The following is a 15,964-nucleotide window of genomic DNA, read 5'->3' on the forward strand; positions in this document are numbered from 1 at the left end:
AGAAGGAGAGATTTAACCTCGATTTCTGTTCAGTTTGGACGCTAAACTCACTGAGTCACTATCATGTCATATTTGGTCAAATTACTCCCAATAAAATTTGCCGTTTGTTCAGTCAGGTTTTTCGCTCCGGTGGAGGCGATCCCGCCTGTCTGCCAGCAAACTTGGCCCCGGTGTTCACTGTAAATTGCTCAGTGGGTTGTTTTTAATAGGATTATAATGACAGTTATGGTTTGCAAGAATTGATGTTTGTGACTTTTATGAGGTGTGAGTGAAGGGGCGGGTCCAGGCGGCTCATAAAGGCTGCAGGAATGTTAATTGGTCGAGGCCACTGCTGCCCTCTTTGTTCTGCTCGCTCATACTGGGCTTCTGTTGCGCCCGTTAAAGGCCAAAGAACTGATTTAAAATCTGTGACTTTAACCCCGCACACCCCCGACACTCCCCCCACACACATATGTACACAAGTTATCCCACTTACAACCCACCCCCCCGTTCATCCCCTCCCATTCTTTCTTCTGGGTTTTTCTTTCCCACTCCTGAAGAAAATGGACCCCTTTGCTTCCCTCATTTCCTCCATGTTGCTTAATCAGGTGGTTGGCGCTCCCCTCCCCGCTGGGTTTGATCCAGTGTTGGGGGAGTAATTTTATCACAGTTTTTTTCTTCTTCTTCTTCTTTTCTGCTGTGGCCACACGGACGGCTGCACCTCCAGCCTGTGAGGGAGGTTCCTGAAAACCAGAAGGGGATTTGTGTCTGAAGTCATTTTCATTGTTTGGAAATAATGAAGAAACAAGCACAGTTTTTCATCCTGCATCATTTCTGCTTTTAGTCTTAAATCTTTGTTTACGATTTTATTTTGCTTTGTAAGGGCCTTGTCTTTAATATCTGATATTAGACACAGTATTTGAAAAAAAAAAAATCTCTTGGAACAAGTTTGTTTTTGCTGGTCTAACATTAAACAGGTATAATATTCACCATTGTAGTTTAGCATGTTAGCATGCTAACATATGCTAATTAGCATTTAACACAGAGTAAGGAAAAAGGAAACATTAAAATAGCTGAAATGATTGGCACAATTGAAGCAACATGAGAGAACAATTAATGTAGAAATGCAAGTTTACAAAAGTTTTATAGTTTGAAAGAGAGTCTGAGGTTCAGGGGAATCTCAGGTATTTGGTCTAAAACAAAGTTATTGGACAAATGAAGGTTCTGACCTGATGAATGGATCATTTAAAGTTATTACAGTTCATCCATGATGGTCTGTACCAGAGTTCATGGTTATCCTTCCTGTATTCGTTGAGACGTTTCACTATAAAACAAAAATGTCGACCAGCAGAGAAGTTTGAAGACCAAGGTTCATCCTCTGGGAACCATGAATGTTCATGCTTCATGGTTCATCAGCTGTTGAGCTAGAACCAGGCGGTGGTCTGACCCACTACAGCCATGATACTAGTGTAAAACTTTTATGACTAAATTATAGTGTGTGTTGATTTTCTTGAGGCACAGTTTAAATATTTGATGTTGGGGATTCACTTTACAGTCAGCAGCTGATTCAGTTCAGTTCATTCTCCATTTTCTATTATTTCTATTAGGAGATTTACAGTACAGGTCTGTCCTCAATACAAGAGGACCTTCATGTAATCCACAATCTGTTCTCACAACTGTTGGCTGTGTAAAGACACAGGTAATCTGCTCCTTAAAAAAAATCTGTGTATTTTTCAGTTGAAGCTGGTAAAAACTGAAAAGGATGAGCCTTAACTCTACTTAATCAGTGAGTCCTGTGCGGACAGAGCCTGAGATGGGAATCAGAGGTCACAAGATGGATTTGAACCTGGAGCATAAGGACTCTGCCCGAGTGTCTCCGTCTGTCCTGAGGTCTGCGCCGTGACAGATAGAAACACCGTCTATCTGCCCGAGTCTCTCCATAATTTCCTGGGGAAGTGTTCCTTTTAAAAGACAAGGCTGGAGCTGCCGGGGGAGTCGGCTGATAACGGCTCAGGTTAAGATGAGGCGGGAGGGGGGGGCGTAGTCCGACACATGCTATCAGACGACGGGCCTCCGAGCAAACAAACAGCTCTGACCTCTCAAAACAACGGCAGCAGGGAGCAGCTGATAGGGAGAGACGGATAGGTAGAGGTAGGTGATGGTGCAGCCAGTGTGTGTGTGTGTGTGTGTGTGTGTGTGTGTTTGTGTGTGTGTAGGGGAGGCAGAGAGCAGGGGGCAAAGGGGCATGCAGGGCAAGAATTATCTGATCCCTCCGTGATCTTAGTGTCTCGGTGTCTATTAAAATCAGAGCGCTGTGTGGGTGTGTGAGTGTTTATGTGTGTGTGGTAGTTTTCTTAACATTTAGTGAGTCACTGTCTCTTAAAGAGCAGTGAACCCAAAAGAATCCCACTCTGGTTTCAGTGGAGAGTTTCTCCTACACAGAAGAAGCCACATCTTTGACATCTTTACAGTTTTGCAACAAATTGTGCAACAGTTTTCACGTCACAAAACTTCGTCACCTGCACTGAAATGTTGAAGGTTTTAACACAAACCCTGAAACAAGACGTACTGAAGCTCACGAGTGTGAGTATGTACTTTCCCGTGACACCAGTGTCCCACTAATAGCTTTTAATTTTGTGTGTGAGACACACAACTGTGTGTAACTTGGTATTGTCTTGTTTGTTTAGTGCTGTTCTGACGCTGCTTTGTTTCTTATTTATTTAACCAGTTAAATTGACGTTAAATTGAACAGTTAAACCTCTTTTTCTAAAGAGTCGATGACGGCAGCATCACAAGTTTCAGACAGGACAGTGCAACACCAGACACATGTACGGAGGCTCAGTCAAGCTCAGAACAAAGTTGCAAAACATTTATCAATATTGTGATCATATGTTTTAACTGAGACCCTGCAGAGGAAAATTAGCTTTAGACTAACTCTGCTAATATACATCCAATGGTAACATCTAAGTTTAATATTGTACATGGTCACTAAAGTGATAATAAAATACTAGTAACTTTCTGCATTTTTTAATTTCAACCTGGACTCCCATCTCGTCTTTCTGACTTTAACCAACGTATTTTAGTCACCTAACCTGAACTTCACATCACGATATTGATGCAGTGTTCACCTGATAAACAGATAAACTGCAAAAACAACTTTTTTGCAATCACAAAACAAATAATATACATAGTTTATTTCTTAAACAACGGTACAAACACATCAAGCTGAACCTTCATGCATGGACGGATTATGAGGGGATGGATCCCTGGGCAGGACAGATAAAAACCCCCACCCCCCCATCCCTGCCTCCATGGGACCTCTCAGACTGAGATCATCTCTCTGTGGTCATTTTGTGTCTTTTAACTGAGCTTGACTGAGTCACTTCATACAGAGGCTGTGACCAAGGGCCTGCCTGACCTCCAGTCTGGGTCTGTGATCCATCCGAGCCTTTATCGTTATGTCCTGTGTAAGTTTAGGCAACTAAACCGACTGTTTTTAGGAGATGGGATGCAAACACCAGCCTCTTGTGTTCAACGCCCAATAATCCCCTCGACCTCCTCCCTAAACGCTCAGACTGAAAACAGCACCGTGTTAAAACAACACCAGGGGCTGTGTTGGTGGGCATGTCCCGTTTCAGGTACAGCTGAGACGATGAACTATGGAAGGAGAGTTGAGTGACAGATGCAAGAGTTAGAGGGTTTATCAGACACCACATCACTGCACAGCTGATACTAATATCAGGAAAACTATATTTTTTAATGTAAAAAATAAACTTGCATATGTAGAGTTTTAGAAAAGCTCTGTTTCTGGAGGTCAAACGCTTGATTTATTTGCACTTCTGTGGATGTGGACTGAGTGTGTGCATCTACATTTGTCTATGACACATAGAGACAAATGAGACAGGAGAGGGATGGAGGCGCCGCAGCAGAAGAGAGTTCGGCGAAGGGGGGGCAGGGTCAACAGATTCTTTGATTACTGAACCTTGTCATTCAGATAGGAGAGGCACAGACTCATAAGGCTGAAGACCAGAAACAATATGTGTTTCTAATCACATCTTTTCATCTCTTCCTCCTCATCCTAAATCATGTTTATTACATACATGTTTTTGGTGTCATTGAAGGTTATATATGCACTTTTATTGTTGTTGTTATAGGTCAGTGATATGTGAATAGATTAAAGATTGCTTTCAAACTATTTTAATAATAAATTGATTGTTTAAGTCATTTACTATCCTACTTATCTCTGTTTTGTTTCAGTGTAAGTTTGACATCTTTAGGTTTTACATTGATGTTTGGACAAAACAAAGCTTTTGAAGAATCACATTCGGCCTGCACAGAACATTTTTCACCGTTTCTTTAATAGTACAAACTAAACAACGAAATAATTTATATTTTTAACTGAAAGTTCAGTAGCTGTAACAGTGTTATTAGCAGTAGTAACAATAGGTGGAGTTAAATAAAGCCTCTCATGTATTCACATTCAACCTTCCTCCACTAGGGGGCAGTGCTGAGGGCCAGGCTCCTGTGGAGTGGGTCTCCACTGTTGTTAGTCTTGATATACGGCTGCTGCAAACATCCTCTAAGTGCATCTCAAGGTTCATTGAAAGGGTGAATAAGATCTGTAACTCTCGTTGTGTCAGACGGCCACCTCACAGGGGTGTTGGTTTCTTTGTTTTCTTTATTTTATTTTATATCACATTTGCATTGAGGAAACATTAGCAGCAGCAGTGCCGCACTCACTGAGAAATTTTTTTATCTGAACATATGCAGTCATAGATTTTAAAAATATATAATAATTTTAATTTAACCATATAACAAAATAACACAGGTTCCTGGGATTATTGTCCATTTAGAAATGTTCACATTTTAATCTCCCTGTATCTTTTAACCCCTCATAACCTAAAAATATAAATACTGAAATGGATCATCACTATGCATCTTTATTTTATCTTGCATATCATTTTACATAATTTAGTGATTAACATGATCAAAGACCTGATCCAAAAATGTCTTGAAGGGGAAAATTTGTATTGTAGTGTTTTATATTGATGAGCCCATTGAAAAAGGTCAGTAGTTTCTTAATAGCATAGTGAGTTATTACTTTTGAACAACTTGAAGTCAACAGCTTTTGACACTTCAGACTTTTATTTTTATTCTGTAACATTTAAATCTTTGATGCAAATGATCAAAACAAACTTTTAAAGGTCTCTAAATACGTTACATCCTACAGTGACTCCAACGTTTGCAGACATCTGAGGATGACTGTGTGTTACCGTATGAGTGCAGCCTCACTGGACTAACCTCTCGGGAGGGGGGGGTGCATGAAGGAGACTGCTGGAGCTGCACAGTCACTGTTATCCAATCTCATGACAACACATGCTGCAACAAACCCACTGAAAACAATATGTCCTGCACACGTAGTAGCACATTATCGAGTGCATAACTCTGTGTCCTTAACTTGTCTCTGCTCCAAACCAAAGACTTTTTTATGCTGCGATGAGAAGATTTAATTTGAACTTGTTTTAATGTCTTAAACACAGATTTTACCACAAAGCTCCCACTTTAATTAGCTTTAAAACATCAGATAAAAACATTCTACCCACAGTGTTTGACAATATAACAAACATGAACCCAAAAATATGTTGTGTGCTCTTCACCAAATTTGATGCAATTTTAGATTTTTGAACACAATAAGACTTTATAACATTTTAAAGCAAAAAGCTCAGATGTGCCTCTGTATGTGATTCTTTGACATAATCTCTGTTTTATGAGTCTTTACATCTGCGCCATCATCAGAGCTGATTCAGTGCAGACTATTTATAAAAAACCTGTTAATCATCTTTATTCTTCGGGTTTGGTGTCTAAAATCTAGGAGAAGACACAAGAGACTGATGTTAATGTCAAAGTTTGTGAGTCGAAAGTCGTCACATTCACGACTTGAGTCTGACTCAAAGCCAAGTCATATTTAACTGTTTGTTTTTCATATTTATTTTATTTATGTATATTTATATTGGCAATTATACTTTATTTTTATCATAGTTTGCACCTGTGATACATGAATTTTACACTGATGCACTGAACATCCTGTTTATTTGAATGTTTGTACAAAAAAAGACTAAGTCATGTGACTTATGAGTCATTAGCCCGAAATGAGGTCATATGACTCTTTTGCGGAGCAAATTATTCATGTTTTTAAGTTTTCACCACAATGTCTTCTGCATTATTTTGAACATTTTCTCAATTAGAACTTAAAATAAAGTTCAGCAGTTCATGCAACATGAACTTAAAAGGTTCACATGTTTTTTACACGTCTGTGTACACTGAGAACTTCCTTGGTCATTGCAATTTCTCCTCTTATAATTACTGACTGCAAACAGATCCCTTTCTAAAGCAATTTCAGTGTAAGTGACGGGACAGAGTCCACATGTGTGTGTAAAAATGCTTTTCAAAGTTTAGCTTAAGATAATGAGTCTTCAGCATCTGAGCAAAGTCTAAGTCTTTTTTAGTAACAACTTCCTGTTTGTGCTTCTTTGCTGAGCTGATGATGAGGAACAGAAACAAGTGTGAATTTTGATCTGAAAGTGCTGCAACTGTGGAAGATCTGTCTCAGTCTGCTGAAGCCTCAAATAATCTTCCGTCATTATTTACACTGAACTTGCATTGACAGGGAATCTCTTTGTTGCCAGGGCCAAAAAATACTGCTTTAACTGTAGATGTGCTGATTTGATAGAAAAATGATAAAATATGAATCTATCTCTTAAGAAATAAAAGATGTCAGAGACATACCAGGTAACTTCAGAAGCAGTTCTCAAAAATCATTGCACAATGAACTGGACTTTGTTCACTCTGTAAGAAACAGTTTTTTCTGTTTTCGCTCTTAATTTGTAAATTAGTCACTTCCTGTGGGCAGTCGTCCAGTGGATTCAAACCTAAAATGCCACAATTAGAAAATTCACAGTTGCAGCTTTTTTGGGTGTATTTTTACATACATGTGTATTTTTCGCAGCCCAGCCCTCCCTGAACAACAACACCACTAACTCACCAGACCCCACCCCCCATCCCTCACCTCTACCTCAACCCCCCTCCACCCCAAAACCTAGACTCTTTGTCACCGTGGTGATTGGTAGACTAAACAGCGTGCAATACTCACCAGATCCACAACCCACTGGATCATTACAAACATTAAGACGATACAAAAGGAAACAAAACTCGTGACCCCGCCCCACCCATGTGTCCCCCCTGGCCTCTCACACTCTCCTATTTTAAGTGCACAGTCAAATGGACGTGCAATTACACACATACACACACGGACTGAAGCCTATATCCTTAACATTCTTCGGCCAGTAAACAAACGGGCCGGACAGATGCATCACCCCCGGCAGACAGACAGATTCTGAGGGCTGGGAATGTTTACACGGTCCTGTCGCCCTCCGAGGCCTCATCCAGAGCCGGAGAGGACCCGAGGCAGAGGAGAGGAACGCTAAGAGACAACGTCCGTCAAGTCACCGACTAACTGATACAGCTTCTGATAAAACTAAAGGGAACTGGGTACGACAATGACAATGACGATGATGATAAAATATGTCACAGAAATCAACTAAAACTAAACGTAAAATGTAAATTCGGTTCACATCATCTTTATCTTGGATCAACAATTTACTGAGAGTTGTGTGTGCTCTCATGTGACAGCTTCTTTATGTTTTCTCTGATACAACCACTGACACTGCTGTTTCCTGACAGCAGGACATTAAGCCCTGAGATTCTTTTTACTTCCTGGAAGCAGTTTCATGAATAAAATACAGGTGAGCAGGTTGCTATTATGTTAAAGAGTGAATCTTCTGCACATTCACCTCCTCACGAACAGGTGATGTTCATCGACCTAAAGCAAAGATTCATAAAATGAATGAGTTATGAGCGTCTCATGAATTAGACCTGGAACATTTGTGTGAGTAAACACTAAGTTGTGCGAGGACTGTAATGTTGTGCAGTGTGTGACGTTGCAGCTGTAATTGTAATGTTGTAGCACTGCAGACCTCACAGGCCGTGTTGTTTACGAACATGGTCGTTCCCAAACCATAACCGTGCAGATTAAATTGTTTAAACTTAAACCAGATCAGATCAGAAAACCCGCTAACATCTGGCCTTTGTCGTCAGTGTGAAACGGTACAATCGACATTCACTCCTGGGTCAAACGACTCTGCCGTCGTCAAAGGTTTTATTGGCTCCAGCTCCGATCGGCATTTTAACGCCTTTGTCGTGCTGTGACGTCTTTCAGAGCACAAACACTGTAAACACACCTGTCACCTGCCCAAGAACTCTATGGCTACACCTTTTTTTTTTTAATACTGCCTACAGGCTACATATAGCACAGCCATGCTAACTAGCTGCTAGCTGCTGTGCAGGCCTGCTGAAAGTGAGCTGCAGCCCCGAAATAAGTTTTAAAAAAACACATTTACCAACCGAAGCGTCTCACACCGAGGCTCCGAATGGTCTGAACGGAGGCTAGCAGCTCGCTCTCCCTCCGAACACAAACAAACTTGTCTGAGGAGAAATATGAAAGGAATCAGCGAGTTTACCTGTGTTTAAAAAACCCACATACATGCACTAATCATGGCGTACAAAGGGTGTAACAGTCAAACAGAATGTTTGACAAATAGTCTCAACTTAAGGTCCACTTACTTGCTTTTTCCAGAGCTTTCCATCACATCTCACGCTCTCAGTGGATGGAGTTTGGTCACGTGACAACAGGTGTCAGAGACAGTAACATCCGTGTCTGTCCTGGATGTGAAAAATGTAGAAAGTAGACGTTGATTTTAAATTATTTAGTCGAGCTCCCAAAGACAAAAATTAACTTTCATACTGGTTGTTTTGCAAGGCCAGGAAAAAAAAAAACTTTGTTTAAGTATGAGGACTTGTTGTCTGGGTGGATAGTTTTGCTGCCCCCCTCTGGATAAGATAAGATAAAATACCACTTAGTTGATCCCCAGGGGGAAAAATGTAAAGTGGAGAGTTTTAGAGAGTCTGTCATGAACTTTCTGTCTCTTCTTCAGAGCCGTGCGTTAAATTGGCACCAAGCTCTTTAATTAATGTGACTTAAATGAAGATTTCGGGGTCGAGCTGGTTTGTATTGCGTGCAGGACTTGGACGACTTGTTGGACTGAATAAGAAGCAGCCAGCAGACATGTTGGAGTCCCCGCGGCCCCGGATACGACCACATTCTACCGTGACTCCACATCAGTCAAAAAGATATACGCCACTTCCTCCACACACACACACACACACACACACACCATCTCCATCAGTCAAATCCTGCGGCCAATGAACTTCCATCGTCTCCAAGGTTGATAACAAGCCTCTTAAGCTTGGCGGCTAATCAAGCTCAAAGGAGGGAGAGAGGGAGAGATAGTGGAGGAGAGCAGGAGGTCTGCCTGTGGATATGGTGATGTCTCTCTCTCTCCCTCCCTTTTCTCTTCATTTTCAATTTTCCTTTATCTTCCTCTCTCTGCAGGGGGAGGGGGGGGGGGGCTAATAGCTCGTGAGGGGGGCTCTCCACATACCAGTCATTTACTTTAACTGGAGAGAGAAAAAAAAGAGAAATGTCTTGATAAATCATCCGGGGTCACACGGCTTCCATGTTCCCCCCGAGTTACGGAGATAGTGAGCGAAGAAAAAAAAATAAAAGAATGAAAGAAAAGCAACGGCAGTCGGCCTCAGACGTCCGTGTCCTCTTTGATGTGCGTCCCATCAGGCAAACATCACGAAGATGAAATAAACAGGAACAAGTGGCTGCTGCTGCTCTCTGCAGTTTACACCCGGGTTCAACTCTTTCTATTCCTCCGCTCGCTCTAATGAGTCCTGCTGGGTGTGGAAATATGGCCGCTGGCCTTTCATGGACGAGCTCTAATCTGGAGTTTGTTTCACAATCTGCATTTTTGCTTAACTTGCATCTCAAGAAGATTAATAAACCATTTTTTTTTTTTTTTTTTGACCAATGACTTTTTTGGAAAATGGCTCGTTGGAGATATGAGTGTTGTTTTACTGCAGACTTATCGCTCTGAAAGCTTCTCTTCTTCCTTCACAACTCTTCATTTTGTGACACTTCACTCCTTTATTTCCCATCGTTTCTTGTAAACAAATACAGTGAATCACCACAGATCCAGTCGACCACAGTGCTGCATCATGGGAGCAGCAAACCTACCAACAACTGGACAAATGAATAGAGCATGAATGAAAAAAGAGTTTGGATCCATGTTGCTTCCTCGTTGAGGCTCCACATGACAGTTTTGCATATTGGCTTAATAACTTAATATTAATATTATTATATAACCCCTAACCCTAATTAGCAATAATCACAAAGCACCATGAGGCTGATTGGAGTCTCATTAGTTTGTTGTTTTGTATCTCTGTACCCTCACAGTGGAGCTGAGGCCAAGTCAGAGGATCACCAAAGTCATTATTATAGATCCTCTGAGAACCATTAATGTCTTTATAATAGTTTGTGTCAGTCCATCAGGTAAATGTTGAGATAGTTCACGGAATATGCTGGAAAAAACACAAATCATTAGGATTCATCCTCTGGGAACCATGAACATCTGTACAAGATTTCATAGCAGTTCATCAACGAAGCTGTAACCAGACCAAGATCTGACATGTTGACATTTATTTGTCCAGATAATATACAACATATCTATATATATATTATTCAATGCCATAGAAATATATATTTCCAAATGAATCATGTTATTGATCATTTTTGGTGAACTAACATCTTGGTAATTCAGTTTGTCATCCTACATAAATAAGGCAGATGCAGCTAACCTAAAGTTAACGTTAACTGTTACAGAATGACTGCTCTCCTGCCTTTGTTGGGCTGAGTTGTAAAAATATTTTGGTCTGGACCAAAGTAGCGACAGAGCGACATTTATTATTGTCTGTCATTATTATTATTAGTCGACTGTATCATCATGTTAATATATATTTAGTGCAGCATTGTGGTTGGTTTCTTGGCTCTGACCTCATCGTTCACAATAAGAACATCCATATATATAAACTACCAACATTTCCTCATTACATTAAAAGAAACTTAATCATGTTTCCTACAAAATATATTTGCTGTTGCAGCTGAGCAGATATGCAAACATGAACTATATCTAAATCCATCTGTCACATCCAGCAGATCTTATCAGTGAAAGTTTAAGATCGCGATAAGAAAGACAGTAGAATATAAATTTCGAAAAATCTCATTCTCCGTCCAAATTCACACAGGAGACAGTTTCTGAGCTCTGTCCAGTGTCCACAGCCAGAGGCAGAGAGCCAGATGTTCACTCTGAGCTCTGCTCATGTTAGAGGAGACTTATGGCTCAGGATGGTGAGTGTGTTTAATAACACAATATGTTCTCAGTCTTGGTTTGTTTAATATTTCGTCTGACCATTCTTGATCATTTTCAAGTAGCAGAGACTTAAAATAACTTTTAAATAAACTACAAACCACATTTAGAGAATAACTCTGTTAATTCCCTTGCTCATTGATAATAATTTAAGATTTGTCTGTTAATGAATCTATGTCACTCCTTCGCCGTCACACGCCTCCCACCACCACACGCTGGCGGATTTGTGGTCATTTTAAACAAACCCATAAACAACACGTTGCTCTGTTTTGTACTTCATCACTTTTTGTTTGTCTGCATTGAACCCAGATCCCTGCAGACTGGTCCACAGTTGGACACACACAAGATTTATACAGCTGGGTTCATGTATTGTAAATTATGGTCCAAGAGATCAGCCCCCAGACCCAGTCCAGCAGAGTCTGACAGGATTCTTATTCCTGTTTCAGGAGTAAGAAGATCATCTGAGGTCAAACCTAAATCTCTCTCTGTGTGAACTGAACCAATAAAAACACAAACTTATGTCTGGTTTCTCCTTTTTTTTAAATCTTTTTTTTTTATCTTTATTTGTCATTTCACCATTTCTCACTGGAGCTGGTCTGTGTGTTTGGACTGAACATCAAATACCAGGAAGGAGGAAAGTGGTGGATTGTTTTTGTAATTCCACCTGGTCACCTGTAGAGGCTCACGTACGATTCGTTCAGTTTCTCTTCCTCTCTCATCACTCTTCCTCTTCTTCCTTCCTCCTTCCCTCTCTCTCTCTCTCTCATCTCTTTCCCACGACTCTCTTACCTCATCTCCTCCCCTCCCTGCGCCCCCTCCTCCCCGGGCCCTTGTCATCTCTCCGTCTCGACTCACCTCCTCTAACCCGTGTGCCATTCAGCCTCACCGCCAGCTCTGCTTTCTGCTCGTCTTCCCTTTTACTGTTTTCTTTTTTTCCAGATGCAGGACGACAAGCTCATCTTTTCCTTTTTTTTAAGGAGCGTTATTGTTACTGCAGGTGAGGATGCAACAGGTACAACAGGAAGTGAGTTTTTAAATCACAGAAACACAAGAAATAAAATCTAAAACTCAACAGGTGTGAAACTGGTGGGTGTAACAGTCTCAATCAAAGCATCAATCTCAACCTTAACATTTTAACCCCACAATAATTCCTTAGAAACATAATTAAGTGATAAATAAACCTGTTTTAAATTGCAGTTATGGGGCTAGTACTTTTTATATTGTACGATATGAAATTTTTTTTTTTGGAGGAAACTTTGTCTCTTCTGTTATCGTCTCTTTCTTCAACAAACAAAACCTTATTTCATCAGAATAGAGATTAGACTGGATTCAGATTTACTGTCATACACATGTAGCAGAAGAGCATGAAGAGATACACAAAGATGAACCAATGTACAGACTGAATGATAGAGCAGTGAGGTAGTGATGGTCAGAACTGATATAAACAAAGTAAACTAAATATAAAATGTGAAGCAGCTTTAACGTGTGAATATGTAGCTGTTATACTTAAAGTATGAACACAAACCAATACATGAGTCAGTCCTTTGTACAATCCTTACAAATACACATTTACAGTTCAACAGCTTTGATAAACCTGATAATATTTTGTATTAATTTGCGTTTAGTGTTTAATTGTGTTCATGCTACAACACTTTTTCTCTTTTTTAAATGACTGAAATTTGGGTTTATTTTCCTTAAATGTTCTTAAAATATTCAAAATTTTTTCATAAGCTTAAATAAAGAGAGAACCTGGTTAAGTTGCAACTTCAATGACCATTTTGTATTAAATGTATAATAACAGTGTTTTATAGCAAGACTGCCAAGGAGTGGTTTATTGTTTATTTATGAATCAATAGTTTATACTATTAGCATATAGCATGTAGCATGTATTAATGCACTGCAGTGACTGCCAAGGAATAGTTTATTTATAGTTTATTAATTCATCAATAGTTTATACAGTAGCATGTATTAATGCACTGCAGTTTACAGAAAACTCCTCAACTATACCTCCTGTGAAAAAAAGTGTAAATAAACAGGAATACGTTGCTAAGCTTTCATCAGTATTTTACTGTAAAAGTAGAAAATAACAGCTTTTTGTTGTATTTAAAAAAACAGTAGAAAAGTAAATGACAGCAGCAGCAGGACAGTTAATTTTACACATAGTGACTCTGCTCTGTTCTTATCTGTTTTTTAACAGTGAAAAATGTAACTGTAGATTTTATCTGCTGTTTGACATAAAGAAAAATCCTATAATCACCCTGAAGTTTGACATGTGGTTGTATTTTTTCAGTTACATGATGTGTGCGTCTTCAATGTTGAACCAGCAGGACGACATTTAATATCATGAACTGACACTATTGTTGGTCACTGCGAGATTTTTCTTGTCTCTGACACTGATGTGAAACTTCCTAGTTTTTCTATTTCCGTCATCTTGAGGCTTTTCGCATTTTTTTCCAAGGTGACTCAGGAAATGTTTCAAAACATGAGAATGATTCAGCTCTGAGGTCATCAGAGGTGTAACAGCGAAGAGAGGAGGACGTAAGAAAGAGGCCGAACATCCGAAGAGGGGAAATAAAAGTGAAGAGCGTTTGTTAGATAGAAAGAGAAAAGCTCCCTCCTCCCCCCTTCTTTCTCTCTAACGTCACAGTGCAGATAAGACCGAGCCAGGCTGTCAGCGGACGCCATGGCTGTCACTGTTCTCTCACACACACACACACACACACACACACACACACACACACACACTGACAGTCGAGTAGGAAGAGTTGGATTAATATATATCAATTCGTCAATTATTGGCCCATGCTGTCCTTGTGATTGGGGTGTAATCAGATAGCTCTTCCCTGTATGGAGGAAATGCCCTGAAGAAGGGAGCTCGTGCAGCCTGATGGTCTGAACCGCCGCTGACCTCATTAGCTACCAACAGTAAATTTAATGTGTCTCTAATTCGTGGCCCAACAGGGAATCAGAGTCAACAGGCAGCTCAGACAATAACAGACCATATCTCTTACAACATATTTTACCCTAAAGTAAATTTATACGGGACCTTGTCTCCTAGAAATTGTTTATATACGACTAATCTGCCTGGATTATGTTCAGAGGTGAAGTCTTCTCCGGTGAATGTGGATGAGTTCGTGCTGCTGGACTCAGCTCCAGCCTGGGGTTTGGTTCAGGCGAAAAAAGCACTTTGGTTAAGATAAAGATGTTAATAAAGTAAACAGGTTGTGCCTTGTGCTATAAGTAAAGTTGTTTTTTTTTTTTTTTTTTTTTACATATATGTTTGTTAAAAAGTAATTGTAATCAAGTTGCTATAAAACATAATTTAGGAAATGTTATGTGTCTCTGAAATGTTTTAACTCTTGCTAATTCTAATAAGGAAGTTTACCTGACATCTCATGGAAACTCACTATTGTTTAAGTTCATATTAACACCATCATCTACACAATATTACAATGATAACAAGCTAACTGTGAACGTTCAATTCCTGCTAACATGCTAAATCCTATGTCAACACTAACGCTTCCATGGCAGCGTCCTCAGCGCAGGCTTCACATTAGTAAATATCCTCTAACAGAAACTCTCATTTCAGGGGCCACATCCTTCAGGGGCCACATTTGAAGAACGATTGCGACACGGCAGCATGACTAAGAGGGTTTCAACTCGGTTCAGTTTTCAGTTTTAAAAGCTAACGTTACAAATGTTAAATCCAAGGATCTTAAATCTACAAGTTTTTGTGAAAAAAAGTTACAGGCGACAGGAGCCGCGGTTTGAGACGTAACGTAAGGGCGAGCACAGCTGGGGACGCAGAATGAAAATCCTCCGTAGACCAGACCGTCTCTTTTAGTTCGGCCTCTGTGTCTACGGCGGCGTCTCTACCGCCACCTTCTGATGCCAGGAGGCAACTAAGCTAATGTATTCACTGTGAACCAGCTGATGGAAATACGTCTGTTTTCTGACATTTTAAAAGTTTGCTTCAAATTCACTTGACAGTTATATGGAAACGCGGCTGTTGAGAGGATGTTCTTACATTTACTTCACTGACTGCTCAGAGTCTGAAACGACAATGAGGACAAGCCCCCGACTGAGCTGCGAACATGGACGTGTTTTCTTTTTCTTTCTCTTTCTGAAAATATAAACTAACCTAAAATATTTACCGACAGCTGTTAACTTAAACAGAATTTTCGAGAAATTACCATTAATTTATAAAAGGAAACTGAGTTTTCCATAGGATAGTGTATGTACACACACACACACACACACACACACACACACACACACACACACACACGTCTCTTTCTCACCAGAGAGACTGAAATAGAGGCAACATTATACCATTAAGTCGGTCACTAATCATGCTCAACCATTTTCCTCCACGTCTTAATGTGTCTCAGCTAAACCCCCATTAGTGGAACCCCCAGCCCCCCAATATACACACCCACACACACACACACGTCCTCTGTCTAATCCCATAACAGGAGTTAAAACCTGAAAGTTTTTCTCAGTTTCTGACTGAAATTCACTGTTGTCTCCATTAAACCAAAACATTTGACACTCCGAGTGCTTTAAAACAATAACTGGGACTTTGTTATAAATTTGAC

At 40.1% G+C, this 15,964-nt stretch overlaps 1 long non-coding RNA gene across 1 annotated transcript; it reads right to left on the reverse strand.

Moving 5' to 3' along the window:
- Positions 1-521: 521 nt before the first annotated feature.
- On the reverse strand, positions 522-15,621 carry LOC139637632 (uncharacterized). Its single transcript, XR_011694645.1, has 3 exons — positions 8,659-15,621; positions 8,440-8,520; positions 522-722 (listed from the first exon to the last, which is right to left on the reverse strand). It is a non-coding gene; the product is annotated as an uncharacterized lncRNA (long non-coding RNA).
- Positions 15,622-15,964: the final 343 nt, after the last annotated feature.

This window comes from Trachinotus anak, unplaced genomic scaffold, assembly GCF_046630095.1.
Source record: "Trachinotus anak isolate AG129_WGS33_773 ecotype Australia unplaced genomic scaffold, CSIRO_AGI_Tana_v1 ptg000020l, whole genome shotgun sequence".
Classification (NCBI taxonomy): domain Eukaryota; kingdom Metazoa; phylum Chordata; class Actinopteri; order Carangiformes; family Carangidae; genus Trachinotus; species Trachinotus anak.